The sequence below is a fragment of the Lepidothrix coronata genome, unplaced genomic scaffold (genome assembly GCF_001604755.1).
Source record: "Lepidothrix coronata isolate B3197 unplaced genomic scaffold, Lepidothrix_coronata-1.0 Scaffold63, whole genome shotgun sequence".
Classification (NCBI taxonomy): domain Eukaryota; kingdom Metazoa; phylum Chordata; class Aves; order Passeriformes; family Pipridae; genus Lepidothrix; species Lepidothrix coronata.
In genome coordinates, this window is record NW_016690243.1 from 2,053,031 (window position 1) to 2,066,414 (window position 13,384).

At 36.7% G+C, this 13,384-nt stretch overlaps 1 protein-coding gene across 5 annotated transcripts in view; it reads right to left on the bottom strand.

The window, feature by feature from the left end:
- Positions 1–13,384, bottom strand: part of FOXP2 (forkhead box P2) — a 411,711-nt gene that overhangs the window by 340,275 nt on the left and 58,052 nt on the right. For 4 of the 5 annotated variants that reach the window (XM_017817863.1, XM_017817866.1, XM_017817864.1 and 1 more), the window contains exon 2: positions 6,548–6,692. The exons of the other annotated variant lie outside the window; for it this stretch is intronic. The gene's annotated coding sequence lies outside the window, so the exon portion shown is untranslated. The remainder of the gene's footprint in view (positions 1–6,547; positions 6,693–13,384) is intronic. 5 annotated transcript variants of the gene reach the window in all.

A 13,384-nucleotide genomic window follows, 5' to 3' on the forward strand; every position in this document is an offset into this window, starting at 1 on the left:
GCTCCTATACTTTGCAAGTATAGTGTTTGTGTCTTGCCCTTGAAGAGATGTTTGTTTAGTGTATTTCCTACCAATGCTTTTAACACACAAAAATGGTCTGGTTTTCTGACATATACATGTATCAGCATATCAGAACTCATGAAATTGCTACTCTAAATGGCCAGGTTCCAACAGCACTGTTTGCACAGTGTTACCTTCTGTAATATCCCACAGAGCTTTAAACTGTACAAGAATAAAGAGATCCAGAATCCCAATCCAACTATTGCTGAAAACAGAAAGACTATTTTGGATGATTTTGGTGTTGGGACACTTATGCTGAAGTTACTGTTTGCCTGAACCAGGTCAATCTGTTTCTCTATGCCTTATGATCTCCATGTGGAAAATACCAATCAAGATACATATGACTGAAGGTTCCTGAATTACCTGCGTACAGCAAGGGTACGGTGACCAACATACCATAAAAATGACATGGTATTTCTGCATTCATTTCTGCATAAGACCCAAGTCTTAACAGTGCTCCACAGGGGGTTAAGGTGGTACTTAATTCAGTGATGTTTTCTGTAAAGTCAATGCGCTTGCAACAAACGTGGGTAGAGCCCTTACCAAATCTTCGTTCGCGAAGCCTAGCCAAGAAATTTCTGTAAAGTTCTTTGAAATCCTCAGATGAAATGCAGTGTATTATTACTATTACTATATGTCACGAATTATGCCGCAAAGGATATCACCATGCTTTGTTAACTGTATACAAGAATCCCTTCATTACCATCCAAACGCTTCTACCTCTGAAGCATAACACTGCAGGTCTTTACCAACAGACAGTAATCCTATATAAGCATTTACTTATATGAAGAATATTTTATTCCATCACAAATATATGTTTCATACCATTTCCAATTCCTGAACAGCTCAATGCCAGAGAACTGTAACCGCATGCAGGAGGACACCAAACTCTATAAAAATGTCATTTTAGCAAAAGGCATAAGCTTAGCTGGCATCCTTATTTAGCCTATAACCCAGCTTTCACTCCCTTATCCCACAGGAAAGAACTCTAAAATCAAAGTAATACAACTCTACCTCTCACAAAGTAGAAAGTGAAGAAATTTGACAGTCAGAATGGCATAAGGTCCAATTAATCAATGCTCTCAACTAATTCAGAAATCTAATCAGCCAAAATCCACTAGAGACGAGAGCTTACATAGGCTGAAGAAATAAAGACATGCTGGCAAAAACTTTTCCTTCCTCTCCTGCATCTGTGTGACTTGAAACAAGATGCTTAGCACATAGCTGGTTTTAGAACACCTATCGATAAATATTTATATGTTCCAAAAATGCCTGCAACAATCAGAACATCTTTCCCTTTTCCTTATTTGAAATTTCAGGTTGCTTACAAATTTTGAGTCAGAATAACAGTGTGATGGGAACTTGATTCACTTTCTACATGGAACAGGACTGATCCCATGTGAAATTTAATTATTAAAAACCTTCTGATGATTTAGATGCCTGTGCTATGGACAATATTTGCTCTGTTAATTTTGATACAGTCATTAATGAGTTTCTTGAACAGATAACTCTTCAGGTTTCTATACTCAAACTCATTCACTGGACCCAGATATTCTCAGCCTGTTGGATGCCTTCAGTTTGAATCTCTAACAGGGTCAGGACAAAATATCAATCATAAAATTTATAGTTCAATAAAAATACACAGTTATTCACTACTCCCACATCTTCTGTTTAGCAGCACTTTGGCTGAAATGTCCTTTTAATTTTTTCAGATGTGGGGTCTTTTTAGTGTTTTCTTGTGATAATGCATAAAATTCCATTCAAAACTAAACACTCTTAAAGTAGCAGAAGTATGGGAATAATACAAATCCAGTCCAAATAAAGCCAGACAATCTTACAGGCTTGAAAAAACGCAAGCCTATAAAACTTGTACCAACAACATAAAGAGCCAGCTTGTCAGCTTCAGTGAAGTTCTGTGTATTTACCAGTGAAAATCTCAGCCACCAAGTACTGATGTAACAGTTTTTCTAAGAGAAATATTTTGTTCTTATTTAGAGCACATGTCTTAGTGATACTGAGATACAAACATTGGTGAATACTATTTTATGCAAATATCAGAAAGACAGAGAAAACACCTTAAAATTATTAACATGAGACTACTTGCCTTCTTTAAGCACTTTCTTTAGGCCAGTTTGCAAGCACTCTTTTAAAAAAAAAAAAACAAATCGCTTCCTCAGCCAAATGTAGATTCCAGGAGTCAGGTATTCACTGTAGTTTTTACACTTACATGTGCATGCTGCTACTATGCAATACTGTACTAAATGTACTACTTTTTAAATAATAAAAAGAAGAAAATATGGAAATGAAACATCCCAAATACAAAATATAATATCCAAAACAAAATTATAACTGAAAGAAAAATTTTATACACCCCAATAAGGGTTAATCAGTCAACTGTAAATGGAATTACAGAAACACAGTTTACCATGAGCAGTCCTGCTCATACTTGTCCTTACAGGACAAGTATAATACTGAGACCATCTTAGAAGCATATTCAGTTGTTGTCCATAGTCTCATCACAGTGACATTAAAAACACATATGAATTAAGTCTAGGTAAGCCTAACCGTCCAAGGTAATAATTCAAATATATGGCAATTAGACACAAAAAGGCATTTAATTATAAGTCACACTACAATTTCTTTGTCATATACCTGTATTTTAGCTAAAAAGGAAATAGAAACAATGTACAATCCTTCTAATGCCTTTTAAACCCAATCAACTATTCCATGGCAATAAAGGGTTCTCCCCACAAAAGCCCTTATCCATACAAAGTGAGACAGAATAAGGTGTTATCATCCTGCGTTAGCCAACGTTAGCCATTACTCAAATATAGACAACAGTTTAAACTATCAAAGAAACCTAAAATACTTCAATACAAATGGAAATTAGCATTTCATCACAATCTCATGTAACAGAACATATTATCAATATTGTTTGCTAGGAATCTTTTTCAAATTTGAAAGCCAACCAAATCGCTTGCTCCTAAAAATTAAAGTTATATTTAATTTTAAAATTAGCTAAAAGTGCATTTTTGTCTGTTATATTAGCACCAGATTTTTTCAGTCTTCTATTGCAAGTTAAAAAGTAGCAATGCAAGAATCTCATGATACATCTCTTTTATTATCTTACTAGAAACTAAGTAATGACATAGAGTTAAAACATTTGCATTTCTTAACCTAGAAACCAAATATAAGAAAATACTCAATTTCTATTGATACTTCACGGAATTAAGCACAGTATTTAATGGTTACATACAATATCTAAGCAATATGGAAAATTTGCTTTTAATAAGCTTGTATGTATCACCACGAGCATAAAGAAATAATTTTTTGAAATAATTTTGTTTACTCATGTGAAAGCAGGATGTTTTTATCAATGTCAGTGGTAACATTACTGCCTCTTAAGTTTCCCATTATGTCACATGAGGTGGAATTTATCTGCCTTAATGTTTAATAGAAAAGTTAAAAGTCTAAATTTGTCCCAGTCATCTTAGGTTGCTTTTATTGTCAGTGACCAGAAACAGGCATCTCCAAAGGATGAATCATCTCATCTAAAGACAGAAATAAAAAGAGTCTATGGGAATCCTCCCATCCATCTCTCTTCACTGACTAAAGAAGCCTATAGTGACCAGCTCAGATATACAACACCTATGTTTTTAGAAGTATAACATCAGGGGAAATTAATCCCACTCTTGACATCCTTCTCAAAAAGTACATGGGAAAAGTAAGTGGAAAATGCAGAAAAAAAAATCAAAATACACCGTCTCAGAAAAATTCAAAAAACAAGACCCTTTTGTGAAAATAGCGGGGGATCTATAAATTTGAAATGCCATACAGTGTTTGATCTCCAAGCCAGGACAGACTCAGTCATTTCTAGAAGATTAAGAATATACAGAGAATATTTTCAGAATATGCTGACAAAGTAATATGCCTTTTCTGATTATGAGTAAGCAGCAATTCTCAAAAGCTTATAATTCAGTGCAATAAGGACAGACATTCAGAAGCATGGCAAAAGACACATCTTGTAACCCATTAAAGCTCTCCTTTTAAATTTCAAGTCCTTGCTCAAAAGCAAAGAAGAGGTCACAGACCTTTTTTTAGATCATTTTTTTCCATTTTCAGAAATTATACACCCATCTCACAGAAACTTTTGCCTATAGCAAAACTGTGAACAGAAAATGTCTGCCAAAATAATCAAAGTTAAAATTCAAGAAAGCTGAGAAAGCTGACATTTGAAGAGAGAGTTCCTTTCTCCTAAGTATTGCAAAACACAAGGAAGCCCCTCAATCACATACTCATAGAAGATAAAAGGCAATGTTGTGAAGTCTTACAGTACCTTTGACCAGTTTTTACATGTTTATATTGGCATCCTCTAGAATTATGGACTCTCTCTTAATACCCATTTGCAAATAACTGAAAACAGTTTCTAATGTATTTTTTAAGTCACTTTAGAAGTCTCATTGACCTCTGAAAAGACTTCAGGAAGACAGCTATTTCTACTGGAGATTAATGGAGCTCTCCTGCAAGGCTCTGTTCCTAGTTATGTCTTTTTTTTTCAAACACAAAATGATACTAAAAATGTATTTTCCTTGCCATGGATCAAGTGAAAAAGATACTATTTTAAACATCTAAAATCCCCATCATGTGAATGTCCATATCACGTGAATCATGGTGCTAATTCACAGCTAAAAGATATTTTCACAGACTTCAATGTGATTTTCATAGTTATAATTAAAAGTCTTGAAATATAATTTAACACATTTTAGAAAGCTCTCAAATTCTGCCATGTCTCATTTTTAGCCAAAACTTAAGTAAAAGACTAAACTGAGTATCTAAATACATCAAAATATAAAACTTATTTTTAAAAATTAAATTTTAAACGTCATAAAATAAAATAGCAGGACATTTTCTGATTTTGCTTACCTATAATTATCCCCAGAATCATAGAATAGCTAAGGTTGGAAAGGACTTCAGGAGCTCATCTAATCTAAACCCCTGATCAAGCAGGGTCAGATGCAGCAGGCTGCTTGTCCCACTGGGTTTTCAGTATCTCCATGGATGGAGATTCTACAGCCTCTTTGGGCAATCTGCTCCAGTGTTTGACCATCCTCCCGGTAAAGAAGTTTTTTACATTATTTTTCAATGGAAACAAAATTTAATTTTCTGTTTTCAGTTTGCACCCACTGCCTCTCATCGTGTCACCAAGTGGCAATGAGAAAAGTCTAGTTTTGTCTTCTTTACACCCTCCCATCAGGTATTTACTGTGAGAAAGAAATGTTATTCAGTATTTTACTGTTCAGGAGAAGCAGGGATCTTGTGCCTAAATTAGTCCAGCCATTAATCATATGGTATCACCCAACCCACACATCATGCTTGGTGCTATACAAAATCAGGCTATCATCTTTAAGATTCAGAAATTATGTATCTATATATGAATTTTACAGTATCATGCCTACACTATAAATCTCTATAAGATACCTGCTTACTTGCTAGCCACTGGTGACCATTTTCTGGGTTTGGAGGCCTGATTTTTAATTTATAAAGGACAGATAAGACTCTGCACTACCACAGTGTGAAATGCACAACAAAACAGTAGATCCCCATTTAGATAATAAGTAAGAGTGCCTCACTCACATTTTTTCACTCTTATAAATGACAGAGCACTAAAAATATCTACAAGGTCTGAGACTATAGCTCACCAGGCAATTTAAGCTGCAGAAACTAGCACAGCTGCCAAAAGAAGTTATCATGTTCTCCCCCACACTTTTGGCTGCTAATTCCCACCCCCATCACCCTTTGTACCAGTGACAGTCCTTGGACACCCATATAGGAGAAGGCTGGGATAAACCCAGCTGAAAACAAAACCTTACAAATAATTGGCTATTTTCAGTCAGATCCATTCTCCAAATTTATGAACAGCCACATGTGCTGCGTGAGGGAGAACAACAATACGGGGAGGAGAAAAGAAGTTGGCATTGCATCTGACACAGACGTGCCAGGTTAAAATGTCCACTGAACACTTAGGCTAAAGCTTAGCAGTCAACACAAGCTATTGAGTGAGTAATACTTCATTCCCCAGGCATTACTTTCAGAATGAGCTGGACTGGCCTCTGGAGATGCCTGCTTCTCTCCTGAGGGTAAGCAAATCTAGGATGTCTGAGATTCAGCCGCTTAATTTCTACCTATTTAAATTAACCCAGATCTAGATGAATAGAGACTGGTAGAAAAGCAAGTTTGTGACTCTTACAGCATTTCATTCCCATTAACAATTGCCATTTGGAAAAAAAAAATAATTGTAGCATAGTTTACCATCACACAAACATAGAAGTGGTACGTATTTTCTGTATGCTCTACACATTTTTTCCTAAACCATATTTTACATCTATAAGCAATACTTTTCAGTGATGTGGTACTGTATTCCTCCTACAGACCATATAAATCCACAGTAGAAACAGCCATACCCACCGTTCAGTTATAAATCACTTACATTTCTTCAGAGTCTTTGTCACTTTGCTGTGCTGTGGGAAGGGATGGTCTTTTCCTTTTTGCTCAAACTGGTGCTCCTTACAAAAGTGTCTGTCTCCTCTATGGCAAATAAGGACAAAAGGTCCTTAACTTTCACTTGAAGTTATCTAAGAATAAAAATGGAAGGGAACACAGTAAGTGCAAGGATCTGTATTGTGTTTTATAGCAAGGTATTACAACCATCTCTTTAAAATACACTTCAGGGTCATTCTTACACACATGTACTGCACACGTAGGAAGAAATTGTACACGTCTCACATCTTTCTATGTATGAAATATGTGAAGTAGTCACTACTCCTAAAGCAGTCACCTACTTCACTTCTGAGATTCATAATAACAAGATTAAATTACTTTAAAAGAGTAAGCGTAAAATTAAAAGATAATTTTACATTATTGATTATTTGTTTTATACCACGAAGACACTGTGAATACTTATTGCTGAGGAAGCAATCACAATTTGCTGAGCACAGGTTCACTGGAAACCACCTTGGCTAGCCATTATTGATAAATATTATAATCTGAATCTTCTGTTAAACAAAACAGCTTTCTATTGCACTATGTCTTACTGCTCAGAAAGTGAGACCTGGGGTTTATGATGGGTAGCTCCACGAAAACTTAAAACTCACCACCCCATTCAAGTCAAATCTATAAACTGAATGGTAAAAATTACTGAGAAAGAAATAAAGAACAAACTGTTAACACGTCACTTGCTATTGTATTAATCCCTATCTTGAAAAGCATGATCCAGTTTCTTGTCCAGCACAGAACACAAAGCAACAGAACTAATTAGCAAAGGTTCAGAGAAGAAAATATACATGATCAAAGGCTTAGAATGGTTTCCATATATGAGGAAGAATTCAGTATACTACCACGATCCAGACTGGAAAAGAGATGACTTAAGGAAGGGCATGATAGAAAATGACAAAAGTCTGAAGAAGAAGGAAAAGTTGCACAGACATCGCCTGTTCCCTATCCCTTGAATTCAAGATCTGTCTCGTAAAAGCCAAGTCCAAAAGGAAAAGCAGGAGTTTCTTCTCCAAAAATTGGGTAGCAGAACTGTGAGCTTCTTCCCAAGGATGCTGTTGATGCAAGGAGGTTTCATGAGTCAAAAGGGAGAGTAGAGGTACCCTTGGAAGACAGTCATCACTGGATATAGAGGATGGCCTAAGTGAATCATTGGTCTGAAGCAGGATGACTTGTCCTATCTCCTTGTATATTCATTTATGGTAGTGCTAAGTCAACAAATTTTATATCCATTCTACACTGATCTATTCACCAGTCAAGAAACAGAATTACTGCATTAGGTACACAGGGCGTCTAGTCTTAGTTGTATTTGAAATACAGGCTAGATCCTTTTGAGCAGCAAAGTGAAATCCCATGATCCTCTGCACTTTGCTACCTCATTTGATTTTATTTTACTTTTTCAGCGGTGATGGTGTTTTGGAAATATCAATCAAATTTATTAAGCATGTAGTGAAGTCTTACTGTAAAGCAGCAGTAGCCTTCCTCTCTCCGGTCCGCAGTCCCAAAGCAGCCAGGGTGGAGGGCTACAAAGCAAGGGTCTGCTTCTCAAGTTGTCCATCGGTCTCATGGGTTTGAGTCTGTAACTTCATCCATGAGTTTCACTCAGTTCAACACTTATATAAATGCAGGTCAGCATCTCCATGTCCCAAGTTTCATCTCAAAGTAAACCTTAAACATCATATACTCTGTATTCCAATATCTTCTCTTTTGCTTTAATCTCTAGGATACAGCAGTGTTTCTGATTTATTTTGGGAAAGTGCAGATCAATTAAAATTCCTTCAGGGAAGCCTTCTGAACCAGCAGAAGTGAATGACTGTCATCAGGAACAAACACTTTTTGTTGTCATGGACCGGCATGTCACTTTTGAGCAAAAACTATGTTAATTAATTCTATCCATAACTATCAAGTGCACCAAAGGAATATAACCAGTCCTTTCTGCTGTCTTGCTAGATAAAGATCTTTATGCCTGTGCACCGAGTATCCCTATATGGAGACTTGTGCATTGCCACGTTATATGAAGAAGCAGCCTGTACTAGCACAAAAAAACATAACAGGACAGAAATAACTTTGTTCAGACATCAGTATGCAACCAAAGTCCCTTTTGCAAGATGCACGAATGAATACCCTAACGTTTCACTCAAAAATCAGAAATTTTCCACTACATTTACACACACACCTATTTATTAACATTCTTTTTAGACCCTACAGTGAGGAATTTGAATAACTGACACTTTTTTTGGTCATCTTGATATATTGGATCAAAGTATGTTTACTGTTCCGTCTATTCCCCCCTCTGAAAAAGAAGAGGCTGCTACAACGTTTTCTGTTCTGTTTGCTTCTGCAGCTCAAATGGCTGCACAGAGGATGAAAGAAAATTCACTGTACAGCATGCTAATGATCAAAGACCTATGTACCACTGGCCTATAGCAACATTTTAGGCTATCTCTCCCTCCTACCATTTGTCCAACTTTTCTGTTTAGAATGTTAAGGGTAGGAATATAACCCAGACAGCTCAAAAAGAATCCAAGATCTGTTTGATATCCTTCATGTCACTGTGATTCTAACTATAAATAAGAGCAAGCTGTAGCAAACAAGAATTGAATGTCTTAGAACTGATATATGAGCAAAGACAAGCTTCTTGCAAAATGGCAAAATTTAATGAAGTGGACTCCAGGTATACTACAGTAGGTAAAACACTATTACAGGATAAACCTATTGAAAACAGTCGGACAGTAGCAATAACAATGCAGAATTATCATTGCCATTACTTAAACACTCAGAAAGAACATCATGAGAACAGGTATTATAAGGTGGCTACCTACTGGCCGTCAAATAAAAGCCATGATTTCCACTCTTTCTATATATGGCTTCAAGTTACTATTAAATAAAAGTTTACAAAATCTTCCCGTGAATAACATCTTGACTCTCTCACACAAGTGCACATAAAGGGGGAAAAGTTGATATGCAATTACCTCAGTTGCAAGCACTAGGAATCAACAGTTACCCAAAAAATCGTATAAACTAAGAATTCTTTCTTTTCGACTACTTTTTAAATAACTCCATCTGAAGGTTAAATGAGAATTCATGCCTGCTTTAAAAATTTATTCCATATATTCTTTAATTCAATTATACTCCTGGTGGAGATCCACTTATATCAAAGATACATGAAGAAATTTTTACATGAAGAATTTCTTAGTTTATGTTTTTTGTTTCCAAAACAGCACAGTGATACAAGTAACCTGTAAGTTTAAAGACACAAATATATTCCAGAGTACACATATATTAATATGGGGTATTAAAAGCTATGCTTGTGTGCAAGCTCACACCATTTCCATAAATTACCTAAGACAGAAAGTAAAAGCTATATATTGTAATGTGATCTTATTAGCATTACAGATATGGGACTTTTTTGGCAATTCATAAATACACAGCTGCATTACAAAGCCATCCCAAATAAGTGCTGATAAAATACTTTATCTCATGACTGTCACATATTTTTACAGTACACTACAGAAAAATGCATTAGAGAAAAAGTACTGAGGACTATGCAAGCAAGTTTCCTACTACTTTTAGGATTAATATAATATAAAATTCCACTTCTGTTCATAAACATCCTATTAATTTTACTTTCCATATCTATAACCTATTGGGTATAACTAAGCAAAAGACTGGAGAAGGATTTGGCCTGAAATCATAGCATATAAACAATCAAGGACTGGATTGGCATTTTGAGTTTGGTTTGGTTTAATAATGAATAATATTTACTCTCACATGTAATTGTATAGTTAGACTAATGTAGTATTACAATCACGTGTCTTCAGAAATGTGTTTATCTAAAAGCCTTTACCCAGAAATCTTATCTCACAAAAACATAAACTTGCAAAAATAACTACTGCTTTGCTAGTAAATACTGAAAACATTATCAAGGAAGATGTATTAAAATACAGCAACAAAAGACACATTTTATCTGCGCTAAAATCCCCTCCAGCTGATCTGTGCCATCATTGTCCTAAACTGGAAACAAGACAACAAGTAAACAAGAGGATCAATCATTGAAAGCAATAAAGTTGTTATACTGCAAACGTCCCCAAAATGTCATGCTGTTAAACTGAATGAAGCTGTTTGGTTACTCTGCAATTTAAGAAATCTTATTATGCTATGATCAAAAAAGCAATACTTCAGAAAACATCAGAGTTAGCATAATTCCTTTGTCTTACATAATAAGAGATAGGCAGGACAAATTATCTACAGGTAAAACAGTTTTTCTACTACTAGAACACATGCATCAGCCCTTTTAAGATAACCAATAATCTTCCCTATGCTTTCTACATGGATCTCCTGCAGGACCTGAAAACACACACTAAAATTTGTAATATTTTAAAATCTATTTCTCTCATCAGTTGTGTACTAAATTCTTCAAATCTTCTGGATTTGGATCAACATTAAGAGTTAGAGAAATACTCTTTTTTTTTTTTTTTGCTTGCAGATTTATTCAAGACTTAGTTAAAATATATTAAACAGAAATACAACCCTAAACTGAATTGTAAGTGAATGGATTGGCATTAAAACAAAGGTAAGACCTGTGTCTAAATAATTCCTTGCATGGCTACCTGTCTACAATCCCAAAGTAAATGCTATATACTAGATGGATGGGAGAAGACACAGGCTAACTAACTCTACAAGGCAATCCACCAACAAAGATATAATGCTAGATTTGGGACAAACAGATGCAATAGTTGGTAAACTGTTGCTAAACCAATATCCAAGCTTGGGAAGGTTAAAGAGATAGTGGTAAATTTGTATAGTACTTCTTGTGGAAAATATGTCTGGGAATACTTTTCTCCAACAATTTCCAGCGGGAAGGGTGCCATCTCCTTTCCCCCATATTCCTTCCAGCCCTATCTGCCCTTCTCTTTCCAGGCTGTCATTCAGCACAGGAACACACAGCAGGAGCTGAAGAAACAAATGCTGAGCAGTTTGGTGTGATTCCAGACATGAAACAACACACACAACTCAGTCCATCAGGGTAATGCAATCAACACTGACACCAACATGACAAAAGCAGGAATTCAAGTGTTTCTTTTTTTTAATTCATCTCATTGCTAACTGGTTTGGAACCCTATCACCTGAGAGAAGGTCACTCATTATTGTGCAGGACTGTCACAGTGCTGCAGCACTCCTGTAGGACTGGCAGGGGTGTAAAAGGTTTCTGTAGAGAAAGAGAGGTGAGACATTCCATAAAACTTCATTTTGCTTTTTTTTTTTCCTCTATTTCTCCTTTATTTTCTCTCCCACTCTCCCTTTTGCGGAAAATGTTGTCCCCTTCCGCAGCTCTGTTAGGAACACAAAATGCGCATGGAGCCAGCAGGGACAGGAGGACAAGAGGCGAGCATTCAGTGACAGCCAGGATCCCTCCTTGTCACCTTAGGCAATGCCAGAACACAGGACAGGCTTAGACTGGATGGAGCGAGGATCAGAGATGCTGAAGCCAAAGGTACAAGGGCATGAGGTTTGAAAAACAGACTATGATTGATAAAATTCTGGAGACCATGGCAGGCCAGACAGTAAGAGCATATGTTTATTTGAGGGGATGATTTACATTGTTGTACAATAGAAGGTAGAGCTAAACTAAAAATGTGAACATATCTGGGCTTGAAGGGACTTGCTCTTGTGGACCTGCTTGCTCCCAGGTGTTGTAAGTAGGATGGTATCCTTGGGACATCTTTAAATTCGAAATTTCCCTTCTGAATTTTGGCAGACTTGGCTGTAATTAAATGTTCATATACACTGTGGAGTTTTCTACGAGAGTTTGATTTATTTAATTGTGATTGTTACATTGTCTAGTATATATTTATTTCCCAAAGCGGTGCAAGTCAGCTTTTTGAATAACTATTTGTATTCTTTATTTCATTTCACACATATAGAGCATACAGTGGTCTGGAGGGTAAAGGTAAAATTTCCAGAGAGAATGCAGCAGCACAATGACTTGAACCACTCTACTCTGGGGCTGATGTAACTCTAACTTCTCTCACCTTCTTCTTCAGCTCCACCTGAGACTCTCACTCCTTTCTTTGGCTGACTTTAAAACAGTCCTGCAAAACAAGCGACCAAAACATGATCATCCCTGCTAGAGCAAGAGGAGAGTGAGGACATTTAACCTGGATAAAGTGGGACCACACAGTCGTGATGTGGCATGGCTTGCTCTGCTATGGGAAGCTCACCCTGTGCGTCTTGGGGTGTAGACTCATGAACACTTCTTCCAGTGGCAGAGGCAGCACCAGTACCACCTCACCCTTCCCAGCACTGGCCACTGAGTTCTGCCAAGGCAAGTATGCATGGAGCTACATGATTAGCCCTATTGAGGAACTAATATAGATTAACAGTAAGTAGCAAAATGAAAGTTGCTGTCAAGCTTATGAAGTCCACTTTGCAAACCCACAAACCACTGTGTGAGCATCTTCAGAGGTACAGGAGTGAAGAGAAGGAACCAAAAGATGCTTAAGCGAGTACTACTACTAAAGAAGCATTTACCACCCTATGATCTGATTAGGCTATGGTGTCCAGCAGTCAAAAGCTATCAGATATCACTGCAACTTACCAAGCACCATCATCCCCACCTGCCTCCCCCTCCACTCCTCTCCAGCCTTCAAAGACACACTATAAAGGAGTGCAAAGACCCACACTGCAAATGAGAAGGATGTGCAGTCCTCAGGGCACAGGTGTAGGCTCTATGACAAAGACAGGCTGCAGAAGGCAGCAAGGACTATAGCATTAA